Below are 16,226 nucleotides of genomic sequence, written 5' to 3'. Positions count from 1 at the left end.
TGGAAAAATAAATAACTCCATCATACAGTTATAATAATAAACTCATATATATTTTTTCACATTATTTTTTGAATACTGTTTATTTAAAAAACTAATACTAAAACTAAAAAAATGAAATATTTTGGAAAATAAATTACCGCTATATCTCAGTGGGTCAAAAAATTAAAAGTGGCTTTCAACTCCAAGCAGAGTAATCAACTCTCTGACGCTGTCAATGAAAACACGCAGGCATGATTTACCTTCCTGCATGTAGCGTGCACGCTGCTGGGGCGCCGCCCCCGAGGGTCCCGGCCCCACCGCAGGGCGGCGAGCGACAGCTTGCGCAGTGATGCTCCAGCGATAGGCATCATCGGCCTCACTGCAGACTAATTGGTCCGCCGCTCCTCTGAGTGGCCTCGCTAATTAATTAGAAAGGCAGCCGAGCTGAAATTTTTAATCAGGACATCGCCAGCAAAAGCGAGGTGCGGGGGAGGAGAGATTTGGGGGGTGGGGGGGGGGGGGGGGGGGGGGGGGGGTTGCGACACGCATCACCTCATCATCCTGTGTAATCCACCTGACACTGATCCCCCACGTCGTTCCGTGAAGTGTCGCGTGTTTAGATACTCGCACGATCTGGCGGCGCGATAAGAGAGACGATTACGTTTTAATTATGAAGAAGCGGGAATAGCCCAATCGTCAAAGTAGTATTATACGCTTCTTAGAAAAATAGTCGCTCGGTTTCAAGTTGTTTGAGTGACAGGAGGTCGGGGGAAAAAATACTTTTGGGACAAAGTCTGTTAGCGGAATTATGGCTAACATGCTAAAATGATCAGCTAAACACTGTTGATTATCCAGAAGCTTACCACATGTAGCCATAGCAAGCTAACCTCATGCTAACAGGCTTCTTTTTGTCAACGAAAACCAATTCACATGTAAGTTATCGATCCCAAAGTATATCACATTGCGTAATAGTTGACAAAAAACGTGGTAGAGAATTCACAAACTGTTATAACAAGCAACACCTCTCCATTGTTCCGCTCCAATCAACCCGCCCGTCTTATCGTCCAAAACAAACACACGCCGCCATTTTTTACGGCTTTGTTTCACAGGTCGTTAGGCGAAAGGAGGAAGATTACTTTTCCAGACGGACGCATTATTATTGTAACGTTATGACGATCATCTTCATTAGGGCTGTGGTCGCTGGCGTGGGGAAACTCGGCGACGTATTCATGCAACGTATGTTTTAGAAGCCATTTCCGACTTTGAAGGTCTACTCCAAAGAATCACTGGGGTCGCTTCTCCGGCTCGACTTATTTGATGGGCATGAAAGAAAAGCTAATGAAGCAGCGGCGCCGCTCCCGGGCCGGGTCCTCGCAAGACAGCTTTGCTGTGCAGCTGCACATATGCTCCCGAGGCAGGAAGATACGCGCCCTGTCGCCGGGCTAATTAGCATGTGTTAGCTGGTGAGAGAGCGCCAGAGAAGCGAGAGGGGCGGCCTTGTGTGATGTGTACTGAAGTGGAGTAAAACACTGGGGCAAGGACTGCACTAATGGCCCATTTCCTCCCAGCGGGGGCCCCTCCCTGACGCCTGCGCACGCGCTGGCATCGGGGCAGCCACGGGGCGCCCGCCGGGCTGCCAAGGCGCCAGCGGGGGCAAAGGTACGCCGGCGACCGACTCGGTCGTCGTCGTTCTAACACACTGCGCTGAGCTTTGTCACGTAACGGCGGGTGACAGCGACACGCTAATGCATGCTAATGCATTCGCCGGCCTGTTAAAAGCAAGGCAAAAGTGGGCCAGCTTTTATAACACAGTACATTAAATTGAAAATTGTCAATAATTAAAGTCACAAATACTAAAAATGGAAGCTAAAATTTCCAGATATTTACTCCGGGAAATTTCCGGCGCTTTGGTGAACCGACTCGCGCGAGTGGATTATTTACAGGAGCGCCGGCAGCTTGCTTGGCACTCGGTTAGCAAGCGGCGAGTGTATCTCTGTCAGCGCGAGTAAACAAACAGTGGCGACATGCTTTTGACAGAGCAAATGGCGCCGCCGCACACACACAAACACACGTAGACGCATGCACAGGGGACAGTGGGTGGAAAAAAGAAGATGAGACATAGGGGGGGGGGGGCATCCATATTTATGGGGCCTTTCTAGCGTTTGTCCCCAGGCCAAATTGTGTGACTACACTCAGCTAATGTCAGAGCAGCACTTAAAGCAGCATGTCAGGGCCAGCGGGGAATACACGGGATGGAACACACTTTTTTTTTTTTACACAAACAAAAAGACGCTCTTGTGTTGTTTGCTTGGACAATCCTTCGGTGACGCCAATAGACACGTTGTAACTGAGATTTTTTTTTGCCTTCTAGATGTCGTCAGTGTGACGTTAAGGCTGTGAGGCAATAAATGAGAAAAAATACAGTAATTTATTGTTCGTAAAAATCCTGGATTATTTTTTGCTGTTTATTTTAGGGGGGGGTGGTGTGGCGCCAATTTTCTGTTTGATTTCAGAAGATGTTGACCCATGTTGGTGTGACACGAGGGGCGACCTTGGCATGGAGGTGTTCATCTATACTGGTCTGGAATGGCCTAATTAACTTTGGTCACCTGTTGTTGTGTCGATCAAGTGTCGCTTTGGCCGGCGCAATTACGTGTCCACGGAGACTATGGAGGCTTAGTTTCCCACCGAGGGCCTTTCACTTGACGAGGTTCCGCCTTCCATATATGAGCAGTTAGGGAAGAAGCCACTTTGCAATCGAGGCGAGACCACCACCTTCGCTCGCACATGATTAGGCGTGACCGTATTTGGGCGCAAAATATCTCAGTGCGGTGTAAAATTAGAACCCCCAAAAAATCCACTGTACTTAAGTCCCTCCCCCTTTCCTTTCTTCCAGCGCCAGATGCTAATAAGGCGGCTAATTCTATTAGGACTTTTTCCAAATCTAAAAAAAAGAGAGTGAATGGAGAAGGGGGATAAAAAAAAATCTCCTGGAAGGGGCTTACAAAAGAGCCGAGTTGTTAGCAAAAGACTCTGATCCGAGGCTGGCGACTACATCGAGGTCTCTGAAGTGTCTGTCACCCTGATCCAACCAGGCGAGAGCGCTTTGTAGCTTCCGCTCCGTCGGCCGGCTTCGCCGAGGAGGACGAGCGGTCTCGCCGCGCTTGTAGCTGCAGGTGACAGCCATTTTCTTTTTTGTTGTCAAACCCTGATCCAGCCTCGACATGAAAAAGCTCCCCTTCCGCGGCCTTCCTTCCTTCCTTCCTCTCCGTCGGCCTCAAAGGCTTAGATAGCGAGCAAACGAGGCGCTGGCTTTCACTCGCCCGGCGCCACCTGCTGCCTCCCGACTCTGGTTTATAGATCTGAGTATGCTCTCAGGAGGAAAATACAAGTCAAGCCATTGTCATTTCAAACGGCTCCGATAAGCAGACACCGAGCTGCCCACTGACAACTCTGGGGAACCGGCCTTGGCTTTGACTGTTAGCTCCTCTCTCGCTCACTTCCTCAGTCTTTCTTCCTCTCAAACGTATCCCCGTTGGAGACCCGGTTGTTTGTCTCTTCACTTCTGGAACTGCCGGGAGGGGGGGGCAAAGAGAAGCCAAGGTCGGCTTTCTCCGCATGACAGTTCCCTGCCTCTCGACAAGAAGGGAAATCAATACTTTTGTGGCGCTGGGCTCTGTGGAACGGCAACACTGTCCAGACGCATCCTTGAACGACAATCGTGTTCCGAGAGAGCCACGAAAAAATCTTCAACATAAGTCAGGTGATCCATTTCATGATCCCCAAATGAGGTTTTTGGGTTGTAGGCTCTTTGAGACTCTTACGTGAATTATCTTGATACCGAATCAGCTGGAATAACCAAATGAGAGCAAAACAAATGAATGTAAATTTGGCTAAAAGGATTCTGCAAATGTGGGCGATGCTAATTGCCTGCGAGTAGAAGCCACTCTTTGGCACCGAGCTGAGCCGGGGGGGCCCTCGTTTTCAAGACGGCGCTAAAGCCTAATATGCCTCTTTTTTTCGCCGGGCAGATGGACGCCGCGAGAAGGAAAAGCACGTGCGGTCGTTCGTCCCATACCGATTGTTAAGCCGGCGTGCACGAGGGCCAATTACCACTGGCGTCCTTCAGCAGTCAAAGCGACTAAAACTGCTTCCGCCCCTACGGAGGGGGATGGGGCGGGGGGCACAATCGACCGACGTCCCCTCGTCCCTCTGCGGGACGCGCTGAGCGTGTGCAGGCGGCTCTCCATCGACATTATCTCCCTCGCTTGCCTCGCTTCAGCCGGCGTCAGGAAAAGGCATCAAATGAAACAGCCACTTTAATGAATTAGATATTGAGCTGTTCATTAAAAAAAATCAAAGTCAGCAGGCCAGACACGATGTGGAGTGTAACCCGGGGATGAACGGTTCTTGTTTAGCGGGCTCATAAAGCCCCTTACGATCTGATGACTTTACCGAATGTTGGCCAGAAATGTTTCATGTTCACGAATTAGGTGACTCGGCTGTATTTTTCCTGGCCGGTTGCACTTTAGCGGGGCGACTTCTTGACGTTACACGGAGAGTGGAAGAGTAACGTGATACGTGCGCGCAGGAAGATATCTGTTTTGCTTGGACGGGACTTGCGGGTCGGGCCTAAAATCCCGCAAGCCGCTCCCACGACTTTGGCCTTAGGAAGCCTTCTGACAGACGAGAATGATTCGAATCAAATCAAATGAACGGCAATCATCAGACGGTGGAAGGCAAACAAAGCGGGATGAAACTATTTGTGGTTTATGGTTTATCGATTAGGAATGGAATTTGGTTGCCAGGTCTTGAGGTGTCTTGACAGCACTGGCGGAGCTAGAGGGTGGGCTTGCAGGGGCACTGCCTCCCCAGGTCAGCTCGTTGACATTTGGGTATTTTTCGGGTTTGTTTTCCATAAAGAACATATGATGAATGTTTATCAGCATTTTCTGAAGATTTTTTCGGGTTATAAATAAAATAAATAGCCTTGGCTCTCCATGCCCCCGAGGATAAGAATCTAATTCCAACTGGGCGTTTACATGAGCTCAAATCTGCTCGCCTGCTTATTTTGCTTTGTTTAAACATTTTAGGTCATATTTCTGTTCCTCAACCAAAGGAATGTGTTCAAATGCCCACTCCAGTATTGACGAGACAAAATTCCACAAGCCCAACATCCTCCCTGCCATCACTCAGATTCCTTTTGCTAAAAAAGAGGGGACCACATGAGCATTGCACATCTGTACACATCTGTAGAGTGTCAGCGGCCTGCCTTGCTTGCCAGTGATCAAATAACGAAAAACCAGCACAGCGGAAATAAGTCGTCTGGAGCCCGGGATGGAAAAAGCCCACTTGTCGTCTCCCGAGGAAGAACGAGGAAATCTCAAACAAGAACCGCTCTTGAGCGTCGTTTGTTATAAAGTGCTAAGCTTCGTCGCGAAAAGGTGGCCATTTTTTTTTTAGCTCGGACACGCAGGGTGACCCTTTGCGGATTTTCACCCCAGCCGCCTCCCACCATGTAGCTCCGCTCGCATCCCAGAAGCCTCCGGGGTGGAATGGCGGCGTGCCAGTAGCTGTTGCTGTTGTTGGCAGCCGCTATCCTCCGTGGCCTCACTACTTACTTGTGTCGGGGCATAACATGATACACGCAAAAGGCCGAGCGGAGTGCAGCACATACACAAATGGCGTGCCGTGCCGTGCGTGAGCCTCAACACACGTAATTATGCACAAAATCACTCGGCTCGCCACTCATCCAGAGACGAGCCGCGGCCTCAAAGGAAACAAGGCGGGTTAAAAAAGCCCCGGCGTATCCTTGACGGCTTCATCTGGTTCCAGTTTGGTGCAGATGCTCGGCTTTTTATTGCAGCGCTTCTTGTGTTTCATGGCAGATTTAGTTGGCGGTTTTCGGCGTTGCTTGCTCCAATGGTGGCACGGCTCCTTGTAAACTGCGGCCTGACCAATAAGGCACTTTGTTAGCCTGACCCGTTGAAACACATAAACAGCCGCATTGTCGACGTGTGTGTGTTTGTGTGGAGTGACCCAGCGTTAATGCCTTGACCAGGTAATTGTCCTGTTCGTTGGACGTTGACGTAAAGGCAACTTCCACGCAAAGCCATTATTGTGTTTAACGCAAATTTGAAACAACAATTCTCTGTATTCAACTTAAGTGTTTGAAAAGCTACACAAACTAATCACTTGAATTTTTTTCACAGGTGCCCCTCCCCTCCCCTAAACTCACAGAGGACTAAGGACTTCTCAGCCGCAAGAGGAAACCAGCTCGGAATGACGTAAACACTAAGAATGAAGACTGCTGATTTCAACACGACAAAAAATGAGGAGGTATAATGTGTGCGTTAATATCAGGAAATTTGCTACTTACAAGCTTTCTTGACGTTAAATGAAGCATTAGTGATTGCCGAAAGGTAAAGATACAAATTTAAGAGGCGGCTTTAAACCTTAATCCAAATACTCCACACACACATTTCACCACTGTGTGTGTGATTTCGTCGCGGGGCGCTGAGTGGCGCTTAACTGGCTCGTTGATGGCTTAAATTATTTCATCACTATCAACGACGACGACCTCCCTCCCGCGTCGCTCTGCCAGATGCTCGGGGACTCGCTCGAAACTCGATCCGACTGAATCGTTGTACGGCTGAGATCTGTCGCGACCTTTTTTTTCCTCATCCTTCCGCAAGGCTTCACTTGACATTAGCGTTCGGACGTTAGCGTAGCTTTTATTGAGTGCCGTTACAAATAGGATTCCCACCTTAATGACATCATAGTCACAAACTCGCCCCCCCCTCGCCATTTATTGCAGCCCAATCACAGGCGGATGTTTCCACTGTGTGACCTGGCGCTTATTTACAGCCCGATGACTAATCAACATGTGTTTTCACTGCCCAGGTACTCCGGTGTCAGCCATTTGGACTTAATACAATAACTGATTGCCTTTAATCACAGCCAAATGTGACTTTATTATTTTATTTTTTGCTCGTAAGTAACGCTGAATCACTTCCACATACCTGAAAGTCAAAGAATATTGATTTTACAAGGCTCATTAAGGAAGTCACTTTGAGAGTGAACTTGAGCGTCGACACTATGCGTGTGTGTTTTGGGATGTTTGCATGCACGGTTATAATTTTCCCAGAGCCTCATTGATTCCGATGCTCCCGAGAAACAAGAGGGAGGATTATGCGCTCGCAGATATTAGGCCATTCATTTCGCAAGCTTACATGTGAAAATATTGACGCTTCCCAGACGCGCCCGACGAGATCCTCACCGTTCCGGTCGTCGGCCTTGGAGAAATAAATTTACGCCGCATTGATATGCTATCGATTTGATAGTTGTGAAGAGGGATTTCGCAAGTAAGCTAATGTATTGGATTTTGATTTAATTATTTAAGTCCCCAATTGATAGGAGTATTCTAGTATTGTGTTAAAAGTCTATTTTGGAATCCATTTTGCCCAGCTAAGCTACTGTAAAATCCCCTGTTTTACTCTTAGCTTAGCCTGTTAGCATCTAGCTAACAGTTAAGCAGCTCCACGCAACTCCGAGAGATACTTTTTCTGACAACGATAAAACAAGACGGACTAGCAGGAGTGTGATTTATAGATTTAACCCCCAGGTGATGTACTGCCCCCTATTGGCTTGGAATGCGGTTATAAATCTGGTGTCGTTAACTCATTCCTTGCCAGGTGTGTAGCTTTATCTTTTTCATATGTGAGGATCTAAAAAAATGGCTTGTATTGATTGAGTTCATCGCTGCATAAACACGAGTGGGATTGAAAACACACACGCAGATACACGATAAGAAAACTTGCTTCCAGTGAAAGGGAACTCGCGGCCTAGCATAGCGGACATGGGCTAGGCAGTCTGGAGGGGAACAAAAGAAGCGGGTGAGAGTGCAAAGGTTGTCACACATTAGTCGCCGAAGACGGAGGGTGGAGGAATGTGGTGGAGGGTGTCAGTGGGGGGGGCGGGTTGTGTAGGGGATTTTGCGTTCCAGCCCTCTCACATCTGTTATTCGTTTGTCCCGAGCTGGGAGGAAAATAGCAGGAAGCGTTCTGGCGGTGGCGCAAGATGAAAAGACAAGAAAATTGAATAAAAAAACATGTGTCGCACATACGCCGCCGCTGATTGGACGCGTCCCGCAGAATTATGTACCCTCCAGGGGGGTCGTTGCCAGCTTACACAAACACACACATGCAAGGCAGCAAGATTCCTCTCATTCATAAAAAGAGCTTGGCACACTTTCCAAACGGCTTCACATCACACTGTTGTGTCCGTCCAAACCTCGAGAATAAAGTTAAATAAACCTGGAGAATAAAAGTTTAAGAAGGTCCCTCACAGTTTTATAACCACAACATCAGTGCTAATTTATCTTAGCCGATCTATGAAGTAAGCTAGCATTAAGCTACCGTACTTTGCTTCATGAAATAGTTTGATTGAACGTTTGTGTAAACAACTTGAAGCAAGCATGCTGGGCATCTAATTCTGAGATTTTCCTTACGGTAAACACGGTTGGACAGGTAAGAAGCATGTCCTGCTGTCCAACAGTTTAATTAGTACTTCCCATTGAGTGTGACCAATAAATTGGCTCATTTAGCATCGTTGACATACGTAATGGCGCCGTTCCATGGCCTGGATTAAGACAGCATGTGTATGTACAAGCTTTACTTTTGACGATGCGTGTGCTGTGCCCGCACGTTTAATTACACTTCGCTTTGAGGCAAAAGCAAACAGTGCTATAATTACCGGAAACACCCGCTTTAATTTCTCATGGAAATCTACCCAGCGTCTGTGTGTTCATATATATTCAGAAGAATATTTGTTGCAAATAACATTCAGGTCTAATTTCACCTTTGCAGTGTCTCATTTCGAGAGACATCAAATTGTTGTTGCCCCCCCTACCCCTTTGTTTACTTTTGAACAAACGCACCTTTGAAATATTTATAGTCGCCTGTTACTGGGCCAAGGAGACAAAGGCCTATTAAAAATGAGCAACGTGCCATTTCCATTCTTGTTTGGTAGTTCATTATCATATTAGTTAGCATTCAAGCACAAAAGGTTCTGGCTTTGACTGTGGTTGTCATTAGTTTAGCTAGCTAGCTAGTTATGTAGCCATATTCGATTTTGTTGTTTGACAGTACGCGGGGCCTTTACGTTTTGGCGAGGATCAGGATAAAGGTTGTAAAACGAGATTATTGTTAAGATTATTTTCACCCGCCGCAGCTTGAATTTGGGGAAGCTCGGCGGGGTCAGTGATCTAACAGATTAGGCAGATGGGGCAACGCAGTGAAAAAAAAGATGCCTGGTGTGTGTGTGTGTCTTAGTGCATTCTCTGGTCTTGATGGAGGTCCGTGCTCTACTGACAAGCATAGTTTCACTTTATTGGATCAACTCTTGCCGTGTCAGCATCATCAGCGACAAGAACATACGCACTCGACGGCAATATGCTAACACGCTATAAGCCCCTGACAGATCCACACACACACGTTTTGTGTGTGTGTGTGTGCGGGGGGATACTTGGAGCTTCTCACATGCTTTGCTGCTCTTTGATATGCGCCACTCATTAAAAATAGATGGTGAGCAATCATTACAGGCATCGGAATTAATCTAATTAGCCCGGCGCGCTAGTTCTCTGCAAACAGAGAAGCCACCCGGCCCTCGGCGGGCCGTTAGCGCTACCTCGCTACCGCTGTGTACTTGTCTCGGGTAAAGAGGCAATGCGGGGTCCGGGGTGGGGTTGAGATAATCCGCCTTGACTTATTAATACGCGCAAACAAGATTTAGCTCCTCAAAGCAAACAAATGATGGTGAGAGGAACAAGAGGATGGCGGTGGGGGACAAAGAGCAACATGGAGGGAAAGCGAGCAGGCAGAGATGAATTATTTAAGCCATTGTGGACTTGATACGCATTGAAAAGTGCTCGCAGTAAAACCCACTCAGGGATTGAAGGGGGGGGGGTTCTCTCTCGACACAATCATGAAAAATACCTTAATTGATTTGGCGTTTTGGACAATCCCAAACAGCGTAAGGAAGGAAGGCGCCTTTTGGTATGAAATCACTAACCCCGTTCGAACGCACACTTCAGTCTTGACACGAAAAAAAAAGAAATCTTGCGTGTCACACGGCTAAATCTCTAAAGCCCTTTTCCGTCGTCACTTCGGCTCAAAGGGCTTCTGGGTATTTTACATTACGAAGTGCAAACTGCCCTTTTTATGTTCACTGCTACGTGCTGCCAGGACGTTTTGTCTCACAAGCTTTCACAAGTCCTCATTCAGCACAGTTGCAGATGCTCAGTGATGCGCGAGTGGAACGGACCAAAAAATAAAAGCGTTCATGAAGGCACGTGTGAGTTGAACGCTTAAAAATTCTCGTCAGGAGACAATTTCAGAATTGTCTCGCCCTCGCTGCTCGGAAAGTAAAAGCTACTCTGCGAAACAGGGGAAAAGTGTATTTCTTGGATTAGGCCCGCGCTCCAATTACACGGACATTCTTGGCACGGCTCATTGCGCGCGGCTAACACGGTACGTACGCTAGCCAAAGAACTTTTCGGGACACTTATCAGAACTTGTGACACTGAACTATTTGCAAAACACACAGAAAAAGGTTTGTTTTCTTGGCAGGCTCTTCGGAGCGTGTCTTTGTTCCTCCTCTCCCTCGCACTCCTCACTTGCGGACGGGAGGTGAAGGAATGAGGGAGGCAGAGTGGTAACACGCGGTACCATGAGGAGCCCGAGGCTGGCTCTCCCTGCCTCCCCCCCTCCCTCACGGGGCGAGCGCTCAACCGGCCGGCAACCCCGCAGCGCACACATGCGCAAAACGCAATTGAATAATATTATTATGCGTTATTTTCAAATCATGCGAACGCTTTACTTGGAGAAAAGGCTGGCAGCTGCCGGTCTGTGCTTTCCAAACCAGGTGACGCATGTACACGTCTAAATGAAAATAACACGGGGTGTGGCGCATAAAAAATTAGTTTGCAGATTTTTTTTCTTCATTTCTTTGTGCTTAAATTCATCTTTAATATCTTTCGTGAGGTTTGTGAGAGCCAAATCACTCATTTCTGAAATTAAATATTCATTCTAGTCATTTTCATCTTTGTTATATCGAGCGTTTTTTTTTCCCCAAGGGTTGCGGCGCATAGAAAAATCTGGTGGCTTCTGGTTTGTGTACTCACACACACATACTACACACAAACAAACACACACACGCCTTGTCTCACTTCCTTCCTCACTCGCTGTCGGCGCGGCACGCTCTGCATGCGTCCCGCTCTGCATGAGTCCCCGTCATATCTCCTCCAGCGCTTAAATGTCCCAACTCGCGACATCTCTTCCTGCCACCGGCCGCAGTTTAGAGGAAGTGAAATCCTCCTAAGTGACTTGTCACTACGTATCAGCCTCAGGCCCAGGCGGCAGAGGCGGCGGAGGCACCCCCCCTACCCCCACGCTCTTCAATCCCTCCCTCCATCCCACTTTCTGCCTTCCTCTTGCAGAGATTCCCCACTTCTGCTTTCTCTCCATGTTGTGTCTTGCCCCCCACCCCTCTCCCCCCATTACCACTGCGGTCACTCTCCCCCCCCCCCCCCCCCCCTTTTTTCTTTCTGTCTATCGTCAAGCCACAGTCACAACATCACAAGCTGCTCTCCGCTCACTCCTTGTTCCCCCGGCTCGACTGGAAAGCAGGCGATGAGTGACTTTAGAAAGGTACACACACACACACACACTCGCTCACAGTCGCCATATGTACAGTAGGGCTTAAGCCTCGGTGACCTTCGAGTTGACCTTAAAATGTCACAACTCGGTGATGCATGCGTCACTCTTTCAGTAAGTCATGTCCAAAATTCCCTTAAGTCCCATTGAAAACGTACCTGTAGCCCCGCCCCCTCCCCCCCACTCTCCGTTGCTTAATCGCTTCATCTTTCAAGACTTAGATGAAGACGCCGGCTAAGTGAAGCAAAAAGCTGAGGTGGGGGAAAATAAAAGGGCGATATGTCATTAGCGAGCGAGCGGATTGCGTGTTTGTTTTGGTCAGCGCCAGGCGTGTTTGCTGACGTTCCCTTAGCCAGAACGGACGCTTTATGGAGCGTTTCATTAGCGCCGCCAACAGATCAGGCAGCCATCAATCTATCATCCCTTCACCAATCATGTGCGGCCGGGGGCTGGACTTAAGCGAGGTCAGGAGGGGGATCGAGTTGTCTGGCAGAGATGGACACTCGGCTGGGAAAAGGAGGGGAGGGGGGGGGTCGCTCACTCATCACTTGGATGTCGTCCGAGAGTGTGTATGTGTGCGGTTGTGTGTGCGAGTCTGCGCGAGACCAGTAAAGGGTCAGGCTTTGGTCACCAGATGGTAAATGTTTGGGCTGGACCACAGCAAGCAAGTAAGCAGGGGGACTGTCATTACTCCCCTTGAATCTCTCTTTTCGGACTCACACAGTCGATCATAGCCAACGCACGCACAACGTGAGCGATGGGTGATAATGGAGCAGACGTTAGCAAAAGACCGCTCGGTCCCGACTTCAAAACGGCAGAGCGATGACTTCCGTACCTTGCGTAATCTTTTCTTGTTAAATAATTTAGATTTTTTTTTCACATCCATATACATTGACAGCACCAATTTTGCATTTTAAATAAACAGATAGATGAATAAATAATTTTAAAAAATGAATAAAGTTCGTTTGCTAACGATGTTCTTTTTACGTATTCTCAAAACAAAACAAATTCGTTAAGTCATTTAACAGTGCTCAATTGCACTTGTTAACGACAGCTCCTGTTACCATGACGACTGGGCGGAGCTAGCAGGTGGCTACCTGTTGAAAAATATTTTCACTCATGGAGGCAGCACTTCACACTAATGGTCTAGTTTTTCTGCGACCACTTCCAAGTCCATTCGGTACTGAAACCGGACTGTTCCGCTGGCACGGTATTTGATCTGGTTGAGGTTTACATAGCGAGAACCGCGCAGGAACTTGTCACCGTGTGTGGCCTTACAATGTGCAGGCGGCTCGGAATATAAGCCCCGCTCTTCATGCGCTTATTAAAAAGCAATCCCCCCTTCGCTACACACGCATAGTGCTTCCCTTTCACTCTCCAAATCAGCGACATAACAATGTCGGCTGGCCCGTGTTACGCGCGGGGGCCGCCGAAGGGAGCAGCTGGACCCGGAAAAAGGGGGATTTGGGCCAGGCCGACCCAGGGGAGAGGGCGTTTTTGAGTCGACAAATCAAGACATGAGCGATGGACAAGATGGTGAAAATAGAGATGAAAAGTCAGTAAAAAGCAGAGGGAGGAGGGGGCGAGGGGAAAAAAGTAGTACCGGCAGCCGCGACGCCAATTCAGCACTTTAACAAATCGATGCCCCTTGAGGAGCACCGTCGGCACCCTCGCAAAGTGCGAGCGTGTGTGTGTGCTGATGGTGTCTGTGTGAGGTCGCAAGTCCACATTAAGGCCCCGATAATGTGTTAATTTATAACTCCGGCAGCCCGCAAGCCGGCCTTATCCATCTGTGTCAGCCGCTAGGCCCGGCGTATTCATCATCCCGAGCCCAGAAATGAGCGCTCCGCTGAGATTAAGCCACTCGCTGGCGCAATTTCTCCTTCCTTTCTTTCTTTATCTATCGCATCCTTCCAACGCCACCGCTGCCGTTTTCGCTGCTCTCGGGTCAGGGTGATCAATTAAGCCCTGTCAGAGGCCACTAGCGCCACCACCCTGCAGACATCACTATCTACTACCCGGAGACGGCGTGCTCGGGCTCAACCCCCTCCCCTACCTCCGCCCCCTCCCCTGCTGTACGGGTGGCTCCGATCATGCCGGCTGAATTGAATTTTATGAACTCGTACTGTGTTATTGACATAACAGATTGTGGCGCGAAACAATGCAAACGTGTGTGCAAAAATGGGCTTCGTTTAAGGGGGCCCCCGACGTGCATAAATCTGCGACGCGCAGCTCCGTCTGTCATAACACGTCTGGAGTTGTAATTACCTCCACCGTGGATATTTTCAGGGCGGTTTGGTCGCTTGTGTTTTTGACGGTAAAGCGGGGGACACACTTTGTGACTTTCATCAGTGAAGAACGAAAATGAGAATTTCACATGGCTTTCAGGATATCGGATCAAAAATGAAAGTTTGGAACTGCTTGGAATAATATTTACAACCTTATCAAAGTCGTAGCATAAAATGAATACCAAGTAAAAATTTATATGGAAATGTCTCAAAAAACGGACCCAATTTCAGAAAGCAAAAAAAAAATCAAAATTGCCAAAATGTGTTTCAACCAGCATTACGTCATCCAAATTCGGATCGTTAGCCCATTTCGTGATCTAGTCTTTGCGAACCCGCTGCAGAATTTTCCTGGCGTGCGCCCGTCACGGCAAGTGTTTGTCGGCTTTGTGCAGGTGGCTCGAAGCGAGCGGCAGCACAGCTCTAATAGCACACAAGGGGGAGGAAGTGATCAATACTCACACTCTCAATTCAATTTCACCGCATCGCCATCAGTGCACACAAACACGGCCGAGCGTGTCCGCGTAAGCAGACTTGATGCGAGATAGCATTGCCAAAGGGGGGGGGCTCATGTCGAGTGTTCATTTTTCTACCCGTCCGTCCGTCCGAGCCGGAGTGGCGGAAAACGGCGGCGGTCGCAAGGAGTGAGACGAGAGAAAGACAAGCTGGGAATTCTACCTTTAAAGTGTGCATCAGGAGCGGAGAAAGGGAATCTGCCCATTAAGACTAAGTGGATATCTATTAGATCACCGAGGTAAAGGAGGTGGACATTTACCATCAGTGCAACGCACAAACAAGCCAGCTCGGACCCTGGAGTGTTTTATTAGGCTCGGGCAACTTTCTTGCAAACTTCATGAAGGGTAGTAGTTGCCGCTTAGTTAATTTTACATCCATATTCTGATAATAGTCCAAAAAAATGGCTTCAGATGCGACCTTGTGGTCATTTTCAACTCCTGACATGTATATTCCGCACGTTTTTTTATTTATTTTTCCTGCATGGTTGGCGCGTATGCGTACTGTGTCTCCTTTGGGAGCCGTGTGTGGAAGACATGTGTGGCTGGGACGTCACCTCGCTAAGAGTGAAGGCCATTAAAAGACCATCATGAGTCACCGCCCAGTCCTGTGAGATCAAACAAACCCTTTGGCCTCTCTCTCTTTCTGTCTCTGTCTCTCGTTCTCTCTCTCCGCTGCCCTTACTTCACCAACTAAGTCCCCCCCCCCCCCCCTTCCCCAAACACACACACTTGTGCTTATCACTGCGGTACAGTTAATCCTTCCTCCTCCCCGCCATCGTTGCGTCCCTCAAGGGGGGGGAGTGCAAAGAGGGGGGGCTCCGCCGAAGGCTAACAAGGAGGGGGCACGTTTGCCACTTATGCTTGCGACACATAATATGGAGCAGCAATCAACTTTGGCTCATCCCTGGGACCCACACTGCAGGGAAATGGTGGGCGGCTTGTACAGAAAAGAGCGGGGGCGGGGGTGGGGCTAAATTAACACTTGACATTCAATACGGTCAGGTCCTTAATTGGCCGGGGCCTTCCTGAGAAGGCAATTTTCTATTCCCCAAACTGCGCCATGTGCCTGTGTCATCTGAGTGTGTGTGTGCGTAAAAAGATTTTGTGTGTGTGTGAAAAGATTTTGTGCGTGCGTGAGTATGTGCTCCAGACGGCAGACGCACACGATAGTCGCTGAATCGTAGCTCGGGTCAGGGTCATCAAGAAGCCCGATAAGGATCCGAATTTTTCACGGAATTATGTCAACGCGTAAAGCCGCAGCGGCCGAGGCGACCATCGCTGCCCGAAAGCGACAAGCAAATAGCCGTCATGCCTGTGATGCGCCAAATTGCCATGAAGGCAGTGTGAAAGGGGCTTAAGGGTGTTTGCATAAATCTACCAGGGTGCACTTGTGGGGAGGGGGGGACCCGACCCCTGTGGGCAGTACCCCCCCCATAGCTGACTCTAATGAGGCCAAATGAATTAGCCCGACCCCTCCCATTGCTCTTGGTATACACGTGCACACCTCAATGTTGAACCACTTTCAACCACTTCCTGTTCCTATTTTTTTTTTTTTTTTTTTTTTTCTTTCCAGCCTGCCCAGACTCACCCTTGCACTTCCCCGCAGCTCGACTTACACTTGATGTTATTACAGCTTTCAACCTGAGAGGTATTAGGCTTCCTTGAACAGATCTGACAGCATTTACAACACGGGGCGAGTCGACGCCTCTAATCGCCTCTGTGACTTCAGCCTA

The 16,226-nt window shown here is 48.7% G+C and overlaps 1 protein-coding gene and 1 long non-coding RNA gene across 8 annotated transcripts in view; one reads left to right on the top strand and one right to left on the bottom strand.

The window, feature by feature from the left end:
• The window catches only part of bnc2 (basonuclin zinc finger protein 2), a 106,992-nt gene that overhangs the window by 38,990 nt on the left and 51,776 nt on the right, over positions 1-16,226 (bottom strand). The gene's annotated exons all lie outside the window — the stretch shown is intronic.
• LOC125969052 (uncharacterized) overlaps positions 1-16,226 on the top strand; it is a 162,062-nt gene that overhangs the window by 96,980 nt on the left and 48,856 nt on the right. For all 3 annotated transcript variants that reach the window (XR_007481412.1, XR_007481411.1, XR_007481413.2), the window contains one exon: positions 6,192-6,318. This is a non-coding gene — a long non-coding RNA (uncharacterized lncRNA). The remainder of the gene's footprint in view (positions 1-6,191; positions 6,319-16,226) is intronic.

This window comes from Syngnathus scovelli, chromosome 5 (assembly GCF_024217435.2).
Source record: "Syngnathus scovelli strain Florida chromosome 5, RoL_Ssco_1.2, whole genome shotgun sequence".
Taxonomy (NCBI): Eukaryota; Metazoa; Chordata; class Actinopteri; order Syngnathiformes; family Syngnathidae; genus Syngnathus; species Syngnathus scovelli.
Note: the sequence above shows the minus strand (reverse complement) of the source record. Positions and strands in the feature narration are given on the sequence as shown.